This window comes from Chaetodon auriga, chromosome 15 (assembly GCF_051107435.1).
Source record: "Chaetodon auriga isolate fChaAug3 chromosome 15, fChaAug3.hap1, whole genome shotgun sequence".
NCBI classification, from domain to species: Eukaryota; Metazoa; Chordata; class Actinopteri; order Chaetodontiformes; family Chaetodontidae; genus Chaetodon; species Chaetodon auriga.
The window spans coordinates 25,377,936-25,391,496 of NC_135088.1; positions in this window are offsets into that span (position 1 = coordinate 25,377,936).

The window sequence follows — 13,561 nt, forward strand, 5'->3', positions numbered from 1 at the left end:
GATGTTTCTAAAGTGGAAATGTCATTCTATGACAGTTTGACAAATAAATACAAATGAATCTAAAATACTCATATTCTGTCATTTTCAGGTCGGAATAACGCTATTTGAGCGAGAAAAGCACAAAATGAACATATACTGCACTTTTCACACTAATTCAACACGAATTCAAAATAAACCATGCTGTCCTTCAAAAACATGCAAGAATTGATGTTTCTAAAGTGGAAATGTCATTCTCAGACAGTTTGACAAATAAATACAAATGAATCTAAAATACTCATATTCTGTCATTTTCAGGTCGGAATAACGCTATTTGAGCGAGAAAAGCACAAAATGAACATATACTGCACTTTTCACACTAACTCAACACGAATTCAAAATAAACCATGCTGTCCTTCAAAAACATGCAAGAATTGATGTTTCTAAAGTGGAAATGTCATTCTATGACAGTTTGACAAATAAATACAAATGAATCTAAAATACTCATATTCTGTCATTTTCAGGTCGGAATAACGCTATTTGAGCGAGAAAAGCACAAAATGAACATATACTGCACTTTTCACACTAACTCAACACGAATTCAAAATAAACCATGCTGTCCTTCAAAAACATGCAAGAATTGATGTTTCTAAAGTGGAAATGTCATTCTATGACAGTTTGACAAATAAATACAAATGAATCTAAAATACTCATATTCTGTCATTTTCAGGTCGGAATAACGCTATTTGAGCGAGAAAAGCACAAAATGAACATATACTGCACTTTTCACACTAACTCAACACGAATTCAAAATAAACCATGCTGTCTTTCAAAAACATGCAAGAATTGATGTTTCTAAAGTGGAAATGTCATTCTATGACAGTTTGACAAATAAATACAAATGAATCTAAAATACTCATATTCTGTCATTTTCAGGTCGGAATAACGCTATTTGAGCGAGAAAAGCACAAAATGAACATATACTGCACTTTTCACACTAACTCAACACGAATTCAAAATAAACCATGCTGTCCTTCAAAAACATGCAAGAATTGATGTTTCTAAAGTGGAAATGTCATTCTATGACAGTTTGACAAATAAATACAAATGAATCTAAAATACTCATATTCTGTCATTTTCAGGTCGGAATAACGCTATTTGAGCGAGAAAAGCACAAAATGAACATATACTGCACTTTTCACACTAACTCAACACGAATTCAAAATAAACCATGCTGTCCTTCAAAAACATGCAAGAATTGATGTTTCTAAAGTGGAAATGTCATTCTATGACAGTTTGACAAATAAATACAAATGAATCTAAAATACTCATATTCTGTCATTTTCAGGTCGGAATAACGCTATTTGAGCGAGAAAAGCACAAAATGAACATATACTGCACTTTTCACACTAATTCAACACGAATTCAAAATAAACCATGCTGTCCTTCAAAAACATGCAAGAATTGATGTTTCTAAAGTGGAAATGTCATTCTCAGACAGTTTGACAAATAAATACAAATGAATCTAAAATACTCATATTCTGTCATTTTCAGGTCGGAATAACGCTATTTGAGCGAGAAAAGCACAAAATGAACATATACTGCACTTTTCACACTAACTCAACACGAATTCAAAATAAACCATGCTGTCCTTCAAAAACATGCAAGAATTGATGTTTCTAAAGTGGAAATGTCATTCTATGACAGTTTGACAAATAAATACAAATGAATCTAAAATACTCATATTCTGTCATTTTCAGGTCGGAATAACGCTATTTGAGCGAGAAAAGCACAAAATGAACATATACTGCACTTTTCACACTAACTCAACACGAATTCAAAATAAACCATGCTGTCCTTCAAAAACATGCAAGAATTGATGTTTCTAAAGTGGAAATGTCATTCTATGACAGTTTGACAAATAAATACAAATGAATCTAAAATACTCATATTCTGTCATTTTCAGGTCGGAATAACGCTATTTGAGCGAGAAAAGCACAAAATGAACATATACTGCACTTTTCACACTAACTCAACACGAATTCAAAACAAACCATGCTGTCCTTCAAAAACATGCAAGAATTGATGTTTCTAAAGTGGAAATGTCATTCTCAGACAGTTTGACAAATAAATACAAATGAATCTAAAATACTCATATTCTGTCATTTTCAGGTCGGAATAACGCTATTTGAGCGAGAAAAGCACAAAATGAACATATACTGCACTTTTCACACTAACTCAACACGAATTCAAAATAAACCATGCTGTCCTTCAAAAACATGCAAGAATTGATGTTTCTACAGTGGAAATGTCATTCTCAGACAGTTTGATGCATAAAAACACATGAATCTAAAACAATCACATTCTGTCATTTTCAAGTCAAAATAACGCTATTTGAGCGAGAAAAGCACAAAATGAACATATACTGCACTTTTCACACTAACTCAACACGAATTCAAAACAAACCATGCTGTCCTTCAAAAACATGCAAGAATTGATGTTTCTAAAGTGGAAATGTCATTCTATGACAGTTTGACAAATAAATACAAATGAATCTAAAATACTCATATTCTGTCATTTTCAGGTCGGAATAACGCTATTTGAGCGAGAAAAGCACAAAATGAACATATACTGCACTTTTCACACTAACTCAACACGAATTCAAAAGAAACCATGCTGTCCTTCCAAAACATGCAAGACTTGATGTTTCTACAGTGGAATTGTCATTCTCAGACAGTTTGATGCATAAAAACACATGAATCTAAAACAATCACATTCTGTCATTTTCCGGTCAAAATAACGCTTCTTGAGCGAGAAAGGCACAAAATATGACAAGACCAACACTTGTTGGATTTTTCACATTAACTACATACGTTGTCAAAGTCACCCATGTCCTTCAATAACATGCACAACTGACCAGCGCTAATCAGCTGTCCCACGGCGGTTTTCAAGCAGCGCCACCGGTGTTTGTAGTGCCGCAGCGCTGCCAGATGTGCACTGGTTGGTATGGTGGAGGACACCAGCGTGTGACCGCCAGCTCATCACATAATTCGCGCCTCTACATCAACCGCAATAACAGCTGTAATTACTACCGACCGTGGCGGTACCAGCAACCCTTCCGTAAGTCAAACAACAATTCAAACACACCAGCTCAGAACAGGGTCCAATCCCAGGGTCCGGACTTTACACACAAGGTCTGCTCTATTCTATTCACAATTGATGTGGACAGCCTTGATATGAAGATTAATACATAAGAAGACATCTAAGCAATTAAAAACATTTTTTTGAGGAGGAATTTCCTGTGTTTTGGATATCTTAACAAGCATAATCCCTCTATAAAATGTAAATCCACAAATCATCACAATTCGGTTAATTTCTTGGACACAACCACATTCAAAGGACCTAAATTCACACTACACAACAAATTGGACACAAAAGTTTATTTTCAAATCACATTTATCAGGGTTCCATAAAAAACATGCAAGAAGATCACCACCTGACCAATGACAACGAGATGGGTCCCCGGGCGCCGGTCTGGCTGCCCCTGGTCTGCCGCGGAGGAGGGAAGACGAGGATGGGTGAAAAGCGGAGGATAAATTTCACCTCCTGCGCAGTGTCCTGCATGTACATGTGTGTGACGAATAAAGGGGAATGTCTCCCCCCAATCTTGATTCTTGATTCTTGAATATACACACAGACAGAGGATTTTAAACAAGCCACCAAAGTGCTGTTCTTGGCTTTGTCCAGAAGAGGGCACTACAGGACCATTTTTGGAATTATTCTCAACAACAAGGATTGCTATATGATTTGCACAAATAAGAGGTGTTTAAAACCGCCAGACAGGGAAATATTTCTTTAAAAATTGTGTGTATATGGTGATTTGTAAAAGATATGTGTGAGAAACAAGCCTGACAATACATGTACAGTTTACATGTCATAAACGCAATATTGTAAAACAAAAGAATACTGACCAGCATGTTTTCCAGCATTTTGTCTCCCATGACTTGGATGCAGTGCATGCCCTGGCCCTAGAGTGCAATCCACACTGGTCCACGGCCCAGAGACGAAGAGCTGAAAGAGACTGGGTTAATAAATTAGGAACAACATATCCACACGGCCTTAATGAAAGTGTTGAGGAGAGCAGAGGTTGGGGAGGGGAATAGTCATTCTGAGACAGCTTGACACATAACAACAGCTGAATTTTAAATAGTGACATTCATCTGATTTTACTGTCAAAATCACATTGGATGAGCGAGACAAGCACAATGTCAACACTTGTATTTTTCACAGCAACTGTGAAGGAAGCAGAATCAAAGCATGTTGTCATTCAAAAACATTCACAGTTGCGTGTTTCTCAAGTGGAATTGTCATTCTAAGACAGTGTGACACATGAAAACAAATGAATCTTAAATGATGACGCTCATTTGATTTTAAAATCAAAATCACACTATATGATCGAGATAAGCACAAATTGAACACGTCGGACAGTCACCACCCGGTCTGCTGCAGAACCCTCAGTGGATTCCTACAACAGTCGCAATAATCCACACCACACACATCCACACGCAGACCAAAGAGCACCAAAACACAGGTTTAAAAAAATAAAAATAAAAATTAAAATTAAAAAAGATATTTCTGATTTAATAGATAAAGTTAAAATCCTAACATTCCTATGAGCTCTATTTTATTCACAACTGATGTGGACTGCCTTTAAACTAAGATTCATACATAAGAAGGCATCCAAGCAATTAAAAACATTTTTTTTGAGGAGGAATTTGTTATGTTTTTGGATATCCTAACAAGCATAATCCCTCTATAAAATGTAAATCCATAAATCATCACAATTTGGTTAATTTCTTGGACACAACCACATTAAAAGGACCCAAATTCACACTACACAACCAATCGGACACAAAAGTTTATTTCAAATCACAATTATCATGGTTGCACAGAATATACACACAGACAGAGGATTTTTAAACAAGCCACCTAGGTGCTGTTCTTGGCTTTGTCCAGAAGAGGGCACTACAGGACCATTTTTGGAATTATTTTCAACAACAAGGATTGCTGTATGACTTGCACAAATAAGAGGCGTTTAAAACCGCCAGACAGGGGAATATTTCTTTAAATGTTGTGTGTATATGGTGATTTGTAAAAGATATGTGTGAGAAACAAGCCTGACAATACATGTACAGTTTACATGTCTTAAATACAATGTTGTAAAACAAAAGAATACTGACCGGCATGTTTTCCAGCATTTTGTCTCCCATGACTTGGATGCAGTGCATACCCTGGCCCTAGAGTGTAATCCACACTGGTCCACGGCCCAGAGACGAAGAGCTGAGAGAGACTGGGTTAATAAAATAGGAACAACATATCCACACGGCCTTAATGAAAGTGTCGAGGAGGAGAGCAGAGGTTGGGGAGAGGATTTCTCATTCTCAGACAGTTTGACACATAACAACAGCTGAATCTCTAATAGCGACATTTATTTGATTTTACCTTGAAAATCACATTATTTGAGCGAGACAAGCACAAATTTCATTTGAAAAAAGGTTTGTTTTGTTGATGTGTGCTTGTGTCCTTGTGTGTGTGTGCTACCACTTCAGACTGTGTGTATTGTAGAGATCTAATGAAGCTCATCTGTTCCATTTGATGCAGTCACAGGTAAGTGGCTCAAGTAAGCTGAGCAGTAGATCACACCCTCCTCGGATGAAAGAGATACTGGATCGCTGTGTTTCACACCATGTCGTTCCACAATATGAGGACACTAGTAAAAAAAGCAATACAGAAATAAACAATTTAATTATAATTACAAATAATAATCCTAATAATAATATCTCATAGATAGATCTTTTACAGCGCTTTTCAGGGTGTTCAAAGACGGTGCAAGTAATGAAATAAAAGAATAGATCAATACATACATAGATAAATACATACATACACAAATACATGGCAGTTGACATGCGCACAATCTTTGGCTCCTTTCTTCTCTGAAATGGTAAAACCTTTAACAATATACTCCACTACAAGACCTCTCCAGATCACTGTCTCTCCTTGACTTTTCTCAGCGACGGTCTAAGGTAAGGTTCTCTTCCAGAAAATATTGAGTGTTTTCAATAACAGGCAAAGAGGGTATCAATGCTCTCCCTGGTGATCTCATATTGTAACTACACTTGTTAAAATTTACTGGCTGGTCATTCTATGTGGGTCACACTATGATGTCCTTCAAGAATATCCACAGTTGAGTGTCTCTGAGCTGGAAGTTTGATACTCAGACCTAATGGTACTTTATAAGAGCTTCACCCAAAAGAGTCACGTTCATGTGATTTCATTTTGCCATATCATATCATATATTCATGACAATGCCAGTATAATTTCTGTGATTACAAAATTCATATTGTCTCATCTCTCATCTTGTCATCTTCCACTTATCAGGGTCCGGGTCGCGGGGGCAGCAGCATCAGCAAGGAAGCCCTGACAGTCCTCTCCGCAACCACTTCCGCTCCTGCTGAGGGATCCCAAGGTGTTCCCAGGTCAGCTGAGAGACATAATCCCTCCAGCTTGTCCTGGATCTGCCCAAGTTGGCAGAGTTGTCTGACAGCTTAGTTATTGGTTTGATTAATGGTTTACAGTGTAAAAATTTGTTTGTATAGAATAATGACAGTGGCTGAACAGGCTAATTATCAGCTACAAAAACTAATATGTCTCTATATTTATTTCCTCTTTTTGTCAGCTGCTGTGTGTCTGCAGTGTATCTAGTGCCAAGAAGAGAAAAACAAGTTTCTCATCGGTGTGTTTAATGTTTAGCATGTCAAAAGTGATTTCATTCATTTTTGTGACTGCTCTTATGAGCTCAGACTCAAATGCTAATAGCTACATGGGTGCAGAAACTCTAGCGCCCTGCTGCACTGACCTCTGCCATCATGAAGTGCTTTGAAAGGCTCACCATGCAACAAATAAGATCCAGCCTCCCCTCTCTCCTGGACCTGTTTCAGTATCCATATCAGGCCAACTGGTCCACCGATGATCATCCCTCAGCAGTTAAGCTTGGCCTGAGCAACCTCCTCTGGAATTGGTGGTAGGACTTTGTCACAGAGAGATCACATGCAGCACAGGTCAGCATCAGCAACAGTGATGAGACCAATTACAGGGACGAGGTGAACCCATTGGCCATGTGGTATGGAAATACCAATCTCTCCCTGAATGTGAGGAAAACAAAGGAGATTGTGATTGACTTCTGGAGAACCCACCCCCAACACCCCCTGCTTACCACAAATCATTCTGCTGTGAGAGGGTGAGCAGCACCAAATTACTGAGGACCTCTCCTGAACAACAAACACTGCATCAGTGGCAAACAAAGCCCTCTACTTCCTCCTCAAATTAAAGAGAGTGAGAGCCCCAGCACCCATCATGTGCACTTTTTTACCAAGGTACCATACAAGCTCCACCAGACTGAACTATTTAACCTCACACTTTTTACAATTAAAATGAATTTGTCATTTGGCAGATGCTTTTATCCAAAGCGTCTGCCAAATGACAAATTAAGGGGGGGAGCAGACTTACTTCGATCCCTCTTTATGTCCTGTACATGTGGTGTAATTGACAAAAAAGTTGATTTTTGACTTTGACCCGTAGCCCAGACTTAATTTGACTGTTGAAATATAACAATAACAATTAATATAATGATTTGTTTGTATTTTTCAAATCAGCCGAGACAGAATTCTGTGAAAAGGTTGAACATTCAGGTTGCAGTTTGACAGTCAAGTTAATTTATTTTCTATATGGCGCCAGATCACAACATAAGTCATTTGAGAATACCTTTACTATAGAACAAGCCTTGTCCTTTAATTAAACAAACTAAATAGTCTTAAGTTATGTATCTTATTTACAAGACGACATGTCATTTCTGTTTCTACAATTCTCCTCTGCTCTCTGTATCGCGCACAGCGGAGTTCCCCCCCCCCCCACACACACACACACACACACACACACACACTCCCACCAGCGGACAGAGAGCGCTTTTCCTGTACATGTACAGTACAGGAGTACATGTGGTTCATACATAGAGCAGTGTTTCCTCTACCATCATGTAAGGGGGGCAGACAAAAATATCTGTGTTTTAATTCGATAAATAGGCCAGACGTTTCTGACTTCCCATATCAAGAGGCTCTGGAAATGTTCGTCCAGAGCCTAACTGTTCAGTTGTTATATTGACTGCTGTCATTAAAAGAAACACATGAAAACCATGATTCCTTTCAGTGTTTGTGTCTGTGGTCGTCTCCACAATAAATGAACAGCATGACTTAATTAACCCTTCCTTTTTCATTATCTTTTTTTTTCCCCCAGGCAAAGAGTGTGTGTGTGTGTGTGTGTGTGTGTGTGTGTGTGTGTGTGTGTGTGTGTGCGCGCGCGTGCGTGCGTGCGTGTGTGTGTGTCTCTCCCTCTGTTTCAGCCCCTTTCAGAAAGTGCTGTTTCTGGTGTCTGTAGCTTTAAATGCAAATCAGCTGCTGCTGCCCACCCATGTTACCATGGTAACGGAGAGAGCTTAGACTCACGTAGCGTGTGAAAGTAGTGGACATGGTGGCAATGAATAGACTGAGTGCTTCAGTAGTTCAACGTACATGTTCGAACCTGAATCGGATCCTGAGCCATTTGAGAATACTTTTCAAAAACAAAGTCTTATGTATATCTTATTTAAATGACAGCATGTCATTTACGGGAGGGTATGTCATTTCTGTCTCTACATGGTCGCGCGTTTACGGTTCTCCTCTGCTCTCTGTATCGCGCACTGCGGAGTCCTGCCCCGATGTGCGCGCCCACACACACACACACACACACACACACACACACACACACACACACACACACACACACACCAGCGGGCAGAGAGCGCTTTTTCACTGAGTACATGTGGTCCATACATATAGCCGGGGCTGGACTGGGACCTAAAAGTGGCCCGGGCAGTTTTGGCCATGGCGGCGCACCATGATTATTACGATATGCGGAGGCACACGACATACCAGAGCATATATGCGCACATTGTGTTGTTTCAAAAATTAAAATAAAGCACAGTAGCCTACATGGAAGAGAGTAACCATGCTAAAAAATATATATGTTCTTTCACTACTCACAGAGACTTTCATCTTGGGAGAGATGCCACAATTCCCAAAGTGAAAGTGGTTACCAAAGAAACACTGCGATGTTTTTAGACTGGTGTAATGTAGTGAAATTTACAAATACAAATAAGACAACTGGGCATACAGTAAGACCATACATTCATGTAAAATAAAGAGCTCCTCACAGTGGCACCTTTCAGCATGAAAAACAGAGACGGGGGGGATCAGTGAAGGTACAGTTTAAATAATACACTGAACAAAAATATGAACGCAACACTTTTGTATTTGCTCCCATTTTTCATGAGCTGAACTCAAAGATCTAAAACATTTTTTATATACACAAAAGACCATTTCTCTCAAATAACCAAGGGCCTTTGCTACTGGTGCAGGTTGCAGACAAACGCTCAAATGCATGCGAATCGAGAGTGACATGCGCGCATGTCACCAGTTGAAAATCATTGATTGAGAGGATAGTTGAGAAGAAAAATCAAATGGCCTTGCAGATACAGAGAACATTAAGAGTCCATAATAAATGAACAGAACGACTAAATTAACCCTTCTCTTCTCATTATCTTTTTTTTTTTTCCCGACCAAAGGCCCACGACCCACTGAAAACGGGCCCACGACCCACTTTTGGACCGTGACCCACCAGTTGAGAATCACTGATTTAGAGGACAGTTGAGAAAAAAGTCACCACTTAGAAATGGCCTTGCAGATACAGAGTGCATTAAGAGTCCATAATAACATTATCTGGTGTGGGATCAATAAAGTCTTATCTTGTCTTATGTCAATCATCTTTCATCGCAATGAGGACGACTTCATTAAATTCATCATACCCAGTGACAACAAATCAGCCCTTCTTGTATGTTATCCTTCCTCTTTTATGAAATATTGCACATCTACACAAAATTTTGTATTAAGTTTCTCAGTGAAGCCAAACTGTGAGACTGCACCTTCAACATGTTCAGAAGAACACGGCAAGCTGCCTTTACTTTGTGAGGCAGGTACATGTCTGTCCTCACTCATATATATTCTGAATCTCCTCATCAGTATTCTGAATAGCAGATGCTGGAATAAAATACCATCCCTCTAAATTTATGTAAAACTACACACATTTCAGAGACACAATTCACTGAAATAAGACATGTCCCCAACAATGTCCTCAGTATCTGACACACTGACAGTTTCCTGTATGGTACTCTATGCTGTAAAAATGTAAAAGAACATTTAGAGTTGGTATCTTTGAATGGGCCACAACTCACATGTCTGTGTTTACTGGACCTTTGCCAACTAAGGTTAAATGAAGATTTTAAAATGAACAGTTTTGCATGCTCTCACTGGGCAGTTAAAAGTGCTAATTTAATCCGCCACACAGGTATTCACTTGCATTTTCATGTTGCTATTGCCATATTCTGTGCAACTCACACACACAGTCATGCTTGGAAATGGAGACCACAATTTTTCAAAAGCACTTTTGCCAGACTCACAGCGTCCCATTATGATGAGAATGCAGCAGATCAAAAAAAAGAAAAAAAAAAAAAAAGAAGACACCTGCTTTCAACCTATTCCAACACACGTGAAAATACACGTGAAACAGCAATAATATCACATCTTAAAAATCAAACCCGCATATATCCACCATGAAACAGCGTAACATTAACAATACTATATGGCACATTAGCCTGCAATAAGTTCAGTCGTGCTTGCAAATGGAGACGACAATTTTTCAAAAGCACTCTTGCCAGACTCGCTAATCACAGACTCACAACATCCCATTATGGTGATAATGCAGCATATCCAAAAAAAAAAAAAAAAAAAAAAAAAAAAAAAAAGACACCTGCTTTCAACCTATTCCAACACACGTGAAAATACACGTGAAACAGCAATAATATTACATCTTAAAAATCAAACCCGCATATATCCACCATGAAACAGCGTAACATTAACGATACTATATGGCACATTAGCCTGTAATAAGTTCAGTCATGCCTGCAAAGCACCTTTGCAAGACTTGCTAATCAAACACAATTTCATTAACGAAAGAAAGACAACAAAATGCTATCAATTTAGCCTATGTCCCAGAGAGGGTAATCTGAGTCAGATCATATTAAAACGCTTACCTTGCTAACGTTGACTTGACCTGATCGGCAAGGGAAGACGGGCTGGAACAACGACGAAGTCCAGAGAAGTCAGAGGGACTATGGGGACGCAGACGTTGACGTCACTTCTATTGGGAATACTTCAAAGATGTCCTTGGTGTGCTGGATGAACGGCACATCAAAGATGTTTCTATTCTGGAGTCCAGGTGGCGTTTTTTTTTTTTTTTTTTTTTTTTTTTTTTCTTCAGAGGATCTTTAATGCATTGTACATTTGAATACAGGGTGTGGACAGAAAGAGCTCCTGCATTCAAACATCTTTGACGCATCATTCAAACAGCACATTAACTATGCGCTGCGCAACGGTGGTACTGTCAGGACGGCGCCCACCGTCCTCTCTGACATTTTTGGACATTGTTACAGCCCATCTTCAGTTATCAGCAAGATCAAGTCAACGTTAGCAAGGTAAGCACTGTAATATGATTGGAATAATTAAGATTATCCATGCATTTGTGTTCCGGGGTAACGTTAATGCTATGCATGTTAAGTCATGTTAACACTGAAGACTTTTATTTTCTTTTTGTCTCCACCAATATTGCCTGTGACTATTGATTTTTGCTAAAGTGCTTTGGTAAAACGCGGACCCCGTTTCCCTGCATGACTGAACATATTACAGGCTAATATGCCATAGTATGCTGAGAGTTAGCTAACGTTATGCTGTTAGTTTCGTGCTAGATGTGTTTTGAGGTGAAGTTGTAGCTTTTTCATTTGTGTGGAATCTACACACACTTTCGTTGATGAAATTGTGTTTGATTAGCAAGTCTTGCAAAGCCTAATGTGCGTATAGTATGGTGGATATATGGCAGTTTGATTTTTAAGATGTAACATTATTGCTGTTTCACTTGCAGAGAATCCATTCACTTGTATTTTCATGTGTGTTGGAATAGTTTGAAAGCAGTTGTTTTTTTGTTGTTTTTTTTGTTTTTGGATATGCTGCACTGCATTCTCACCATAATGGGACATTGTGAGTCTGTGATTAGCGAGTCTGGCAAAAGTGCTTTTGAAAAAATGTGGTCTCCATTTGCAGGCACGACTGAACTTATTGCAGGCTATATGCCATAGTATGCTAGATGTGTGCTAATTTGAGGTGAAGTTGTGGCTTTTTCATATGTGTGGAATCTACATACACTTTTGTTGATGAAATTGTGTTTGATTAGCAAGTCTTGCAAGGTTGCTTTTGGAAAAAACTGTGGTCTCCATTTGCAGGCATGACTGAAATTATTACAGGCTAATGTGCCATACAGTATGGTGGATATATGGCGGTTTGATTTTTAAGATGTAACATTATTGCTGTTTCACTTGCAGAGAATCCGTTCACTTGTATTTTCATGTGTGTTGGAATAGGTTGAAAGCAGGAGGTGTTTTTTTTTTTTCTTTTTTTGGATATGCTGCATTCTCACCATAATGGGACATTGTGAGTCTGGCAAAAGTGCTTTTGAAAAAATGTGGTCTCCATTTCCAGGCATGACTGAAATGGGACATTGTGAGTTGCACAGGATATGGCAATAGCAACATGAAAATGCAAGTGAATACCTGTGTGGCGGATTAAATTAGCACTTTTAACTGCCCAGTGAGAGCATGCAAAACTGTTCATTTTAAAATCTTCATTTAACCTTAGTTGGCAAAGGTCCAGTAAACACAGACATGTGAGTTGTGGCCCATTCAAAGATACCAACTCTAAATGTTCTTTTACATTTTTACAGCATAGAGTACCATACAGGAAACTGTCAGTGTGTCAGATACTGAGGACATTGTTGGGGACATGTCTTATTTCAGTGAATTGTGTCTCTGAAATGTGTGTAGTTTTACATAAATTTAGAGGGATGGTATTTTATTCCAGCATCTGCTATTCAGAATACTGATGAGGAGATTCAGAATATATATGAGTGAGGACAGACATGTACTTTGAATAGATTAAATTTGCTTCTGAAAGAGTTATCAGTGCGTCATTTGAAGAATTGTAAAAATGTATGTTTCACTCTTGCAGAAAGACATTTTGAGGCCTATTTATCAGCTTGGTCCTCCTGCCTCACAAAGTAAAGGCAGCTTGCCGTGTTCTTCTCAACATGTTGAAGGTGCAGTCTCACAGTTTGGCTTCACTGAGATACTTAATACAAATTTTTTTGTAGATGTGCAATATTTCATAACAGGGGAAGGATATCATACAAGAAGGGCTGATTCGTTGTCACTAGGTATGATGATTTAATGAAGTCGTCCTCATTGTGATGAAAGATGATTGACATAAGACAAGATAGGACTTTATTGATCCCACACCAGGTAATTTTATTATGGACTCTTAATGCACTCTGT